General features: G+C 40.6%; 1 protein-coding gene across 1 annotated transcript in view; it reads right to left on the reverse strand.

The window, feature by feature from the left end:
• Positions 1-2856, reverse strand: part of LOC106574331 (muscleblind-like protein 2a) — a 73611-nt gene extending 70755 nt beyond the window's left edge. The window contains exon 1 of the mRNA XM_014150177.2: positions 2588-2856. The gene's annotated coding sequence lies outside the window, so the exon portion shown is untranslated. The remainder of the gene's footprint in view (positions 1-2587) is intronic.
• Between the last annotated feature and the right edge of the window lie 8410 nt (positions 2857-11266).

Genomic DNA, 11266 nt, shown 5'->3' on the forward strand with positions numbered 1-11266 from the left:
GAAAATGTCTGTAAGTCTGTTTTATGACGCTTTAAGGTCTTTTTCTGCTGTCGACACACAGAGGGTGAAACAAGTGTGGGAGAAAGAATTGTCTGTTACTATTGATGAAGAGATGTGGGAGGACATTTGGAGATAAGAAAAACAATATCTAATCGTACTAGAGTAATCCAATTAAGAATAATACACAGATTGCATATATCCCCAAATCGCAGACATGCTTTTAGCCCCTCTTCCTCCTCTCCTCAGTGTCTTAAATGTAAAACTGATACAGGCACCCTAACACATTGTTTATGGTCATGTACCAAAATACAAAGATACTGGTCTGGTGTTCTGCAAGAAATTGAAAAGATCCTAGGGGTTGATCTAGAATTGGACCCAGTTTCTTTACTGTTAGGTCTCCCTAGTAGGCATGTTACTTCTGGGGGTAAGAGGAGGCTTTACAACATCCTTACCGTCGCAGTGAGGAAAAACATCCTTTTACAGTGGATTAGTGATAAGGTTCCTTCTATTAAAGATTGGCAAAAGATACTATTTGAATGGGTGCCACTGGAATATCTGACATGTACATTGCATTCTAAAACAGATCAGTTCTACAAAGTATGGGAACCTTATCTAAATTACCTAGAACATGAGGTATCAGCTATTATGCTGCAAGGATTCTCTTAGAATGGTGGTGATCTATGTATTTCAGAATTGCACTGTACGTTCCATGTGTGGAACCTAACTTCTTGGTTAAAACTGAGCTTTTTTGTTTAATTTCTGTTTGTATGTTCGTTTAAAATGTATGTATTGAGAGACACAATGATGGGGATGGGGTGAGAGAAGCGCCGAGCGGGGAGAGGAAGATGGTGTATGTATATATATGTGTGTGTGTATATATATATTCATTGGTCATATATATGCATGTATGTGTAAGTGAGTGCTGTTTTTTTGCTTTGTCTTATCTCTTAATATGGGTGAAAATTGTGAAATTCCAATAAAAAAATACTGTTACAAAAAAATATTTTAACAAAGAAAATAATAGAAACCAGTGAAAGATCAATGATAGGCTGCTGCATTCCTGTTGTTGGCTGTAATTAAATAGCAAAAGGCAGGAGTTGTGTTTCACTTTGAACCCCCTGGATGGACTTTCTGCTGACCAATGAATACTTGACTGAGTAAAATGTACAGAACACTATATAATAGAGTGAAATGAGATAGGCTTACCCTACATCCGAATGCAGCTATGTAACATCTTTCAGATGACTGACAATACAGAGAAGCTCCATCTTGTTTAATTGTTTATTTGACCCTGCAATGTTGCAGAGCTTCAAGTCTCAATCAGCAGTGGGTTTCCATGGCTACCTAATATGATGGACAAAACAGATCCACGGATAGACCCAATATCATCTGTGAATCTCATCAACAGTTCTTTGCAATGCATATTCATTTCAGGATCTCTCTTTTTGTAAGACACACAATAACCTGCTACTTGAAGGCTAGGTTATACCATTAACTTCTAAAGTCCTAGCAATTCTCCAGAACACTGAGCAAAATAACATTTGTTAACCTGATTCAAGAACTAAAAATCAGGCCTAGGCTATTGCATTAGTTGAGTCTGAAATCTGTATTCTGCTCTGCAAACGGTAACCTGTCTGCAGTGCACACATGAACATCAGAGCATGGAATAAAACAATGAGTCACATGCATTGCCTAACTGTTTATTGAGCCTTACTAAATCATCCTCGATCAGCATCAATCATCTTTGGTACATTAACACACAAGCATAGCCTATTGACCTTCACTCACACTAGAAGAAAACTGTGAGTGAGTGAGTTTTTGTATTTCTAAGTCATAAAATATGTTATATGTCAAAGTTAAATAACATACATTATGTTTACTTAACCTACAATTTGATGCATGTACTGTTACTGCGGGTGATAATGTCTGCAACACACTGTCATTTGGATCTAGAGGTGCTCAACCTATTCTAGTAACGTTAATTAATAGATTACTCTTCTCTCCCCCTTTAAAATTGGACCAAGATGTGGCCATGGAATTTATTTTAGGTAACTAGCTAGTTTGCATCGGCTTGGGTATGGCAACATTGGCTTGCCAAAGCCAACTAGTTAGTTAGCTAGGTACAACGACTATCAAGTCAATAACAACATTAATAACGTTAATGTCACTGACTGCCACCTGAAGCTTGACAGCTCGATAACATTTTCGCGTGCCGTGAAGTTAGGAAACCGTTCTAGCCAATAGTTGGAAGCGACCTCGTGGGGGAAATGTAGCGCTAGTTGACAGACAACATTGGCTAAGCAATAGTTTCTACAAAATCTACAAAACTCACTTTGAAAGCCTACGAGATGCTAGCTAGTTAACGTTAGCTAGAATTCCTGTTGAAGTAGCTGCGGCAAAACGAACTAACGGTAGCTCGCGCTGGTAAAATAACATAGCTAGCTATCCATGTTGGCAACCACATTCACATAGCCAAGCACAAGGTGACGAAGTAAACAAACTGGCTAGTTAACCGGTAACTAAACACAATCATAACAACCCAAGTAAGAATTTAGCTAGCTAGCTGGCTGGCTGGCTACCTGCTTACCTGTCGCATCCAGATGTACTTGTCACCGCGCGCAGGCAAGAGACTTCCAACGGCCCACACGGAACTACTCTCAGGAAAGGTAATATGGAGTTGCAAACATTCTAGTCGGAAAATAAAAATAGAAAATCGGTAAGGCAGAAATGACTTTTTCTCACCACTAACTACTTTACAGTAAGGCTATCGTGTTGCACAAGCAACAAGCTATTTTGCAGTTCAGTCACAGCCAGAAGGGGTAACCCCGACACGTCACAGGGATTATAAAACTGAAGCATCCGTTTAGAACGTTTTCTCTCCACCAAATATGGTAGTGAGAGGAAGTCCAGTGGAAGTTAGAGATGATGGAACGAGGTGAAATTGGGCCAACATTCTTCTAATTTTCTCATCGATGAAAAATCTGATCTCAAAACATTTTTCTGTTTCCAAAACTATTATCTGCTACGAACACAGTGCACTAAGTTTTATAGACTTGACGCTTTGCCAAAGTTTAAAATTGCATTGTTTAGAACGAGTGGCGGTCGAATTGAGTTTGTGCACACGTGCACTTTACAGGGGAGGCGTTCCCTAACGGAAATATGCAAATTCATGCTACAACGCGCGAATGGGATCTCGCTAGCTCGTGCTTGGATTTGCCCACCTCCTTGCTTGTTCTGCCCCCTATGCTTCATTTGCTCCCACTGTAAACGACACAAATGAACTATCTTAGGTTACTTATAAATATCTTTGGTTCAGGGATGGCCAAAGGATGGTAAAGAAGGATGCACTTGACTATAGGGGGGTAGCGATATAATTATGCATTGCATGTATTAACACTATTTAGTTTGTAGGAATTCTAATTTTCACAATGTCAATTTAATTTGTTGTCCAACTTGCACGTTGAAATAGATTATGTTTAGATAAATATCACCGTCTTCCTACCAATAGCTGTACTTAGTATGGTCCAAAAGGAACGTCAGAAGCACACGGAAGGGCAAGGGATCCGCTTGTTGCCTAGGAAACAAACTGTGAATCTCCTGGGACAAAATATATAGCTAGCTAGCTACAGATTTTAATAAACAAGAAGCTCTTTCAGTGCCACTGAGATTGATATTCAGGATTTTTGCAATTAATTTAATATTAATAATTTCGTAATGTAGTGTGGTTAATCGACACTGAGCTCAACATTGATAAATAAATAAATACAAATCACAGCCCATCATCTCTGCAAAACTATAGGTGTCGATGAGTTATTAAAAAGATAGTGTTTATCAGAGCACCTTTATTTTTTCATTATTTTTTAAATTTCTGTACAATTTATTGATTGAGATTCTATTTCTGTGTTGAGTATTTTTTATTTGATTTTACATACACAGCCGACACACAATCACACACACACACACGTTGTTTATTTGCCATTTTCAAGTATTAAGTAATACATACATTGGAATGTTTTGTTGGAGCGCTCTCACATATAGGACAGTACATACTAATACAGTAAAAAGATCATAAAAAGAACATCAATTTAAAAAGTGTTTTGTGGTAAGATCATTAAAAACAGTTCAGTCATGCTAAAAATAGCTCAGGTCGTTTGGTTTAACCATTTAATTAGGAATTAGAATACTAGAATGGACATGAACCTTGTTATTTAATTTTATTTAACTAGGCAAGTCAGTTAAGAACAAATTCTTATTTACAATGACTGCCTACCCCGGCCAAACCCGGACGATGCTGGGCCAATTGTGCGCCGCCCTATGGGACTCCCACGGCCGGATGTGATGCACCCTGGATGCTGCATCACAAACAGAAATGTAGAATAATTTCTTTTTGACATTTATGGTCTGTTTACATATATTGTAGAGGCTATTTATACAGAACATCTGTATTAAACCCCTATAAACTGCATTTATAATTATATTACAATATTTTAGGTTGACAAATATCCTATTACACAATTTCTGATCTATCACATGCCTTACTGTCACAGGCGTCGAAAGGATTAGACCAAGGCGCAGCGTATATAGTGCTCATCTTCATTTATTTTGAGAGAACACTTAAACAAAATAACCAAACGACAAACAGTTCCATAAGGTACACAGATTATACGGAAAACAACCACCCACAAAACCCAAAGGAAAACAGGCTGCCTAAGTATGGCTTCCAATCAGAGACAACGAAAGACACCTGCCTCTGATTGGAAACCATACTCGGCCAAACATGGAAAACGAAACATAGAAATAGAAAACTAGAACAAATTCCCCTAGAAACAAACAAACCCCAAAACACACAAAACAACCCCCCTGCCACGCCCTGACCATTCTACTATGGCAAATTATCCTTTTCACTGGTCAGGACGTGACACTTTCCTGCAAAGTAAAATCAGGATTAGGCCTCTACTGTCTTTCATTCAGACTGGTTTGGATTTCTCCCTGACCAATATTGCTGGCATTTTAACTGCATTCTGGTACTGTGTTCTGGGGTTTATGACATAGTCCCTAAGACCTCCATGGGTTTAACACACACACACGCACGCACGCACGCACGCACGCACGCACGCACTCACGCACACACACGCACACATACGCACACACACATACCACTGTGTGTGCTCTTGTAGTCAAAGTAAGGTTTTGGCCCTCAGCAAGTAGCACAAGTCAGGGAGGACCATGTCAAAAATATTCATGGAATGAGCAGGGCATGGATTTGGCTCTTCTGAGTCCTACCCACGCCATGCCTAGGGCCTATTGAGTGAATGAACAATGAGCCAGCTAGTGCTAGCATGCACTGTGCTCAAGACCAAAGGGCCAGCATAGTGGAATGTGTGTGAATGATAGCCTAGCACATGATCAGCAGCAGATGAAGGGGGAACATTGACTCATCTTTAGGGATTGTCAAGGTCATCCTTTACAACTGTATAGTAAATGCATGCTTTTTATGGTTAAGTAAATAGAATGAATTATATGGGCAAAACACTGAACATTCGTCAATTTAAAAAAGTTATGCAATTGTAGCCGACGGCGACAGTAAAATGTCCCATGTGGGTCTCAAACCCAGGTCTCCCAGTCTGATAGAAAACGTACTAACTGTTCCAATAGGGTTAACACACATGGGGGAGATCACAATTATCTTACCTAGATAAGGATCGCTACACTATCCCCTCCATTCAGGAGAGCACATCCCCACATTTCCCTATACCAAGTCCTCCACATACAAGCCACTCTGATGGCCGCAAGGCCACCAAATCCCACTTCTGACACCAATGTAGTAAATGGCGCAAGCGTAATGCCATTGAAAACTATGTGAGGGACCTATGACAATATTTTAAGTCTTACACAATGTCTGCTCTTTATTTGATATGTAAACAAAATTGAAAAAATATGTGATATTGGTTGGCAGACATCTTGTATTGTCCTGAGCATCTTGTTAAAGTTATCTTTGTTATGTTGTTGTCAAGTTTGAATTAATTGGCGATACATCGCTATTCGGTTATCAAGCATATCATAGATAATTAGGCACCACAGCAAGTGACCGTCTCTGCCATTTACAGTTTTTAACAATCACTTTGGCACTAATTTCAGAACCTTGTGGTCATTTTTGAAAACTCTAGACACAAAACTCAAAACAGTCATCACTTGTAACACAGGCTGTCCAATGTTCAAAACATTGCATTGTGCATTCATATCTTTAAAGAAACCTTGCACTTGCAGAATCATCGGTTCAAATAACTCATTTATCATGAAATACCATAGGAACATTAATTTAGATCACCCACACACAAGATACCGATAGCTTCACTGTGTAGTTGTTTGTACAATCATTAAATATTGTAGTACAAAATATGTGACACATGTTTCATTATGCTACGACGCGTAAATACATCACTGTAAAAGGACTAGTAGAGAGAATACTACCGAGACAGTGGAATCATTGAACAAAATATGACATTTATTGATGAAATACAATACAATCACAACATAGGTTTCTTTGAATCAAAGCTAAAATAATTAGCTACAAAAAAAGAAAAAAACGACAGTAAAACGTGAATTGCAGTGTTCCTCACCTGGCTTACTGTAAAAAGCAAAACAAAGGATTGATTACTGTACTTATATATTTCCATCAACCCTGTCTTGTGGATTTGGCCACAGGTTCTCATCCACATCACAATGGATGTTTTCATTAGCCAAACATCTTGAGAAGAATCTTCGGGCATGGCGAATCCAGGCCTGACACTGGTCTGCCGTGATGTCATTGCATGCGTCATCCATGGCCTGGAGAAGGGTGGTTTGTTCGTGAGGGTGCCTATTATATACCTTCCACCTCCATGTGGACAAAAATTCCTCAATCGGGTTAAGGAAAGGAGAGTATGGGGGTAAGTACAGGGTGGTAAATTGTGGTTGGGCCTGAAACCATGCTTGCACCATTTGAGCATGGTGGAACCTGACATTATCCCACACAATGACATAGGTCATGCCATCAGCTCTACAGACCTGATTTAGCTCATCAAAGAAGGTTACATTCGAACAGCGAATCATGTGGCTGCCTGCAACTCAATATATAGAGTAGATAGCTTTAGATGTTGTTCGACCAAACATTAGAACAGGCAAGATGAGTAATCTAACCTCTTGACGTTACCCTAGGATAGGGGGCGCCACAGCGCATTTTGGAAAAAATGTGTGCCCATTTTCAACGGCCTACTAATCAAACTCAGAAGCTAGGATATGCATATAATTAATACCTGTGGATAGAAAACACCCTAAAGTTTCTAAAACTGTTTGAATGGTGTCTGTGAGTATAACAGTATAACAACGCCTTTAACTGCTAGGCTAGCTGCCTCTCTATTGTGCATTTGAACAGCATTTAATCAACAAACACAACCACATTTAAAAAAAGAAAATACTGCATGTTGACAATCTGCACATGTGAGGTTTGAACTTGCAACGTTTGGTTTCTAAGCCATGTCTTTTATCCTCTCCATACCTGGGAAGGAGGAACTGTGGACTTGTAGGGTATTTGAGTTTTAAAAATGCTTTGAAAGTTTGTAATTTCCACTTTGTAATTTCAGACTTGATTTGCCCTGATAAAAAATGTATCAACCCCAACAAAAATGTCCATTAATCATAATCCATATAATAATTCACATTGCCTGGCTCAAATTAAGATTTTACGTCTGTATGTGTCTGATGTATAAAATCCTTTCTCTGTTTTGTTGAGGGGAGTTGTGTTTGGCCGACTCCAGTTTGTGAAAGTTCACACCGGGTTCCACTCCTATCAGCTTAGAACAAGAAGAAGAGACTTCAGTGGGCACGAGATCACACACATTGGACAATTGAGGAGTGGAAAAACATTGCTTGTTCTGACGAATCCAGGTTCCTGTTGAGTCATACTTATGGCAGAAAGCAGCATGAGTACATGGCCCCATCCTGCCTGGTATCAACTGTACAGGCTGGTGGCGAAGGTGTAATGGTGTGGGAAATTATTTTCTGGCACACGTTAGGTCCCTTGATACCGATTGAGTAACATTTCCATGCGCCAAAGAATTGAGTGAGTGGGGTCTGACAACTGAGGGAGTTTGGTCTGATAACTGAGGGAGTTTGGTCTGACAACTGAGGGAGTTTGGTCTGACAACTGAGGGAGTTTGGTCTGACAACTGAGGGAGTGGAGTCTGACAATGGTCTGACAACTGAGGGAGTTTGGTCTGACAACTGAGGGAGTTTTGGTCTGACAACTGAGGGAGTTTTGGTCTGACAACTGAGGGAGTTTTGGTCTGACAACTGAGGGAGTTTTGGTCTTACAGCTGAGTGACTTCCTAATATGCATGGCGTAGACCAGGGCCTTCTAACAGAGATTGGTTATTTCTTTAGTTTAGGACGGATATCCCATCCCTCTCCGTACAGTATGCATCAGGACTGACCATCATCACCATCAGTGTCCAGCCGATTGCTTGGCTGTCTGAGTCAGAGAGGCCAGGGATTTCTAACAGAGTGGACTGAAACAGACGCCAGTGATTATCACTGTGGTTTATGTCGGATAACACAGCTCCTCTGTGTGTCAGCAACCTAAACTGGCCTTTGACCTTCTAGGGCGGCATAACGGAGACTTCCTGTAGTGTGTGTAATCCCAACCCGCTGCCGCTGCCTGCTGACACCCAGGAGCCAGGGCACTATGTATGCATCCCAGGTTGCACTCTATTCCCTACATAGTGCACTACTTTTGAACAGAGGCCTTGAGACTAGTGCACTATGTGGGGAATAGGGTTCCATTTGGGACTCAGCCAGGAAGGAGGGGATGGTTACGTAACAGACGTCAGCAACAGGGCAACAGCACATTAACGTCACATCCAAGTAAATGCTTCTTGTTGATACTGGTTTTCATGCAGATCAGTTTGTCTGGGTAAAGAGGAAATGTTGAGTAACACTCTGTATGACGCACACACAGGTCATATGAGAGCAATTATAATTCCTTATGATACCAAAAATACACTTTTTATTACTAATTTCCATGTAGATAAGCTTATCTTGGGTTGTCTGGATGGAGAAGACATCTTTATAAACATCAGACAGGAAGGAGCAACTACAAGTCATAGCTCATGAATTTTACTCCCACTTAGATATAGAATTCCCCATGTATGACTGTCTTACTGAGATGAAACCCATGTCTTTCTGTTCCTATCCTATCGTCTCTGGGTGGTCTCAGATATGAATCTTACTTGGGAAAAAATGACAGAAGAACCAATGTCACCGTAGTCTATGGTGGTTAGTATAAACGTCAGGGACTTGGGGGGGACCTGGGCTCATAACTGAATCCAGGAGCTCTGGATTCCAAACATCTCTCCACTGTGTGATCTGATCTCACCAAGGGTTGCAGCGGTTACATAACCAACTGACAAATCCATCGAGCTGGGAGTCCCGTCACGGCAGGACGCTCTGTCCCCCCAACCCTGGGTGGACCCCCCCTCCAAGAAACCGCTCCTGCCCCACAGCGCCAGCTCTACCCCTCTCTAATTCCCAGCACTACCACTCCAGTACCAGCCCTGGCCTGCTCTAATACCCAGCACTACCATTCCAGTACCAGCCCTGGACCTCCGTACCCCTCTACTCCGCTCCCTTAGTGTAGATTCACATTGGATGCCTATTCTTCTGCTTGTTCAACAGTAAAATTGAGTAAAATACTACATTTTTGTGTTTTATTCTTCATTTTCTTTGTAAAGTGTGTTGTGAGTGAAATAGGAAACTCCCTTAATATTTTTATCAGAAATTTATAAAATCAACTGGAATCTTACTGTTGAAAAAAACTGATTCTATCTATCTGTCTGCTACACTACACTCCAATGTGTCCAGATCACATGACTCAAAACACCTAGGAAACACATCCCTGACAACTCCAAAGACATGTAGTAATCATTTCTGATGGACATCCCTGACAACTCCAAAGACATGTTGTAATCATTTCTGATGGACATCCCTGACAACTCCAAAGACATGTTGTAATCATTTCTGATGGACATCCCTGACAACTCCAAAGACATGTAGTAATCATTTCTGATGGACATCCCTGACAACTCCAAAGACATGTTGTAATCATTTTACTGTTGGTCCCGTGTGGCTCAGTTGGTAGAGCATGGTGTTTGCAACACCAGGGTTGTGGGTTCAGTTCCCACGGGGGACCAGTATGGGAAAAAAAAAAAAAAAATTAAATGTATGCATTCACTACTATAAGTCGCTCTGGATAAGAGCGTCTGCTAAATGACGTAAATGTAACAGAACTCATATGGCAGTCAAAACCCTGAGACTGATTGAAACAGGAAGTGGAATTCTGAATTGTGGACTCAACTTCACGTCGTTGCCTATTAATCACACCGTGAGCTATCGTTAATTGAGCACTTCCTATTGCTTCCACAAGATGTCGCCAGTCTTTACAAAGTGTTTTGAGCCTTCTACTGTCGAAACTCAGTGAATGAGACGCGTTGGAAATTGGTCACAGGGGGAGGGCCATCACCCTTATGACGCCTGCGGCCCTGTCTACCCCCACCTTTGGAAACGTTTTGAAACAATACAATCGTCCCCCTCGAATCTTATTGGCTCTCTTGTTGAAACAGGCCCTGAAGATTTATGTTATACAACGTTTGACATGTTTGAACGAACCTAAATGGGAAAAAAATGTTTTATTTCGAAACGGCTGTCCCGCGACCGGCAGAGCATTTGGATACAGCATTCAGACGCGCTAACAACAGCAAGCTAATGGAACATAAAGGATGGACTTTTTCGACCGAAAATACATCTGTTGTGGACCTGGGATTCCTGGAAGTGCTTTCTGATGAAGACAACTAAAGGTAAGCGATTATTGACAATATTATACAAGATTAGATGTGATATGCGATTGTTCCAAGATGGCGCCGAGCTCGGTTTACTAGCTAATTTTCTGAGTATCGCATCCCCTTTTATCGCTAAGTGTGATTACCCAGTAAAGTTATTTTTAAATCTGGTATGACAGGTGCTTTCAAGAGATATTCATCTATAAATCTTAGAATGACAATATTACATTTTAAAAATGTTTTCGAATAGTAATTCAGTAAATTGTAGCACTGTTTCCCTGGATGCATTTGACGGGAAAATAGTTAGTCAACGTCAGACGCCGATGTAAAATGCTGTTTTCATATATAAATATGAACTTTATTGAACAAAAGAATGCATGCATTGTGTAACATGA

This window comes from Salmo salar, chromosome ssa16, assembly GCF_905237065.1.
Source record: "Salmo salar chromosome ssa16, Ssal_v3.1, whole genome shotgun sequence".
NCBI classification, from domain to species: Eukaryota; Metazoa; Chordata; class Actinopteri; order Salmoniformes; family Salmonidae; genus Salmo; species Salmo salar.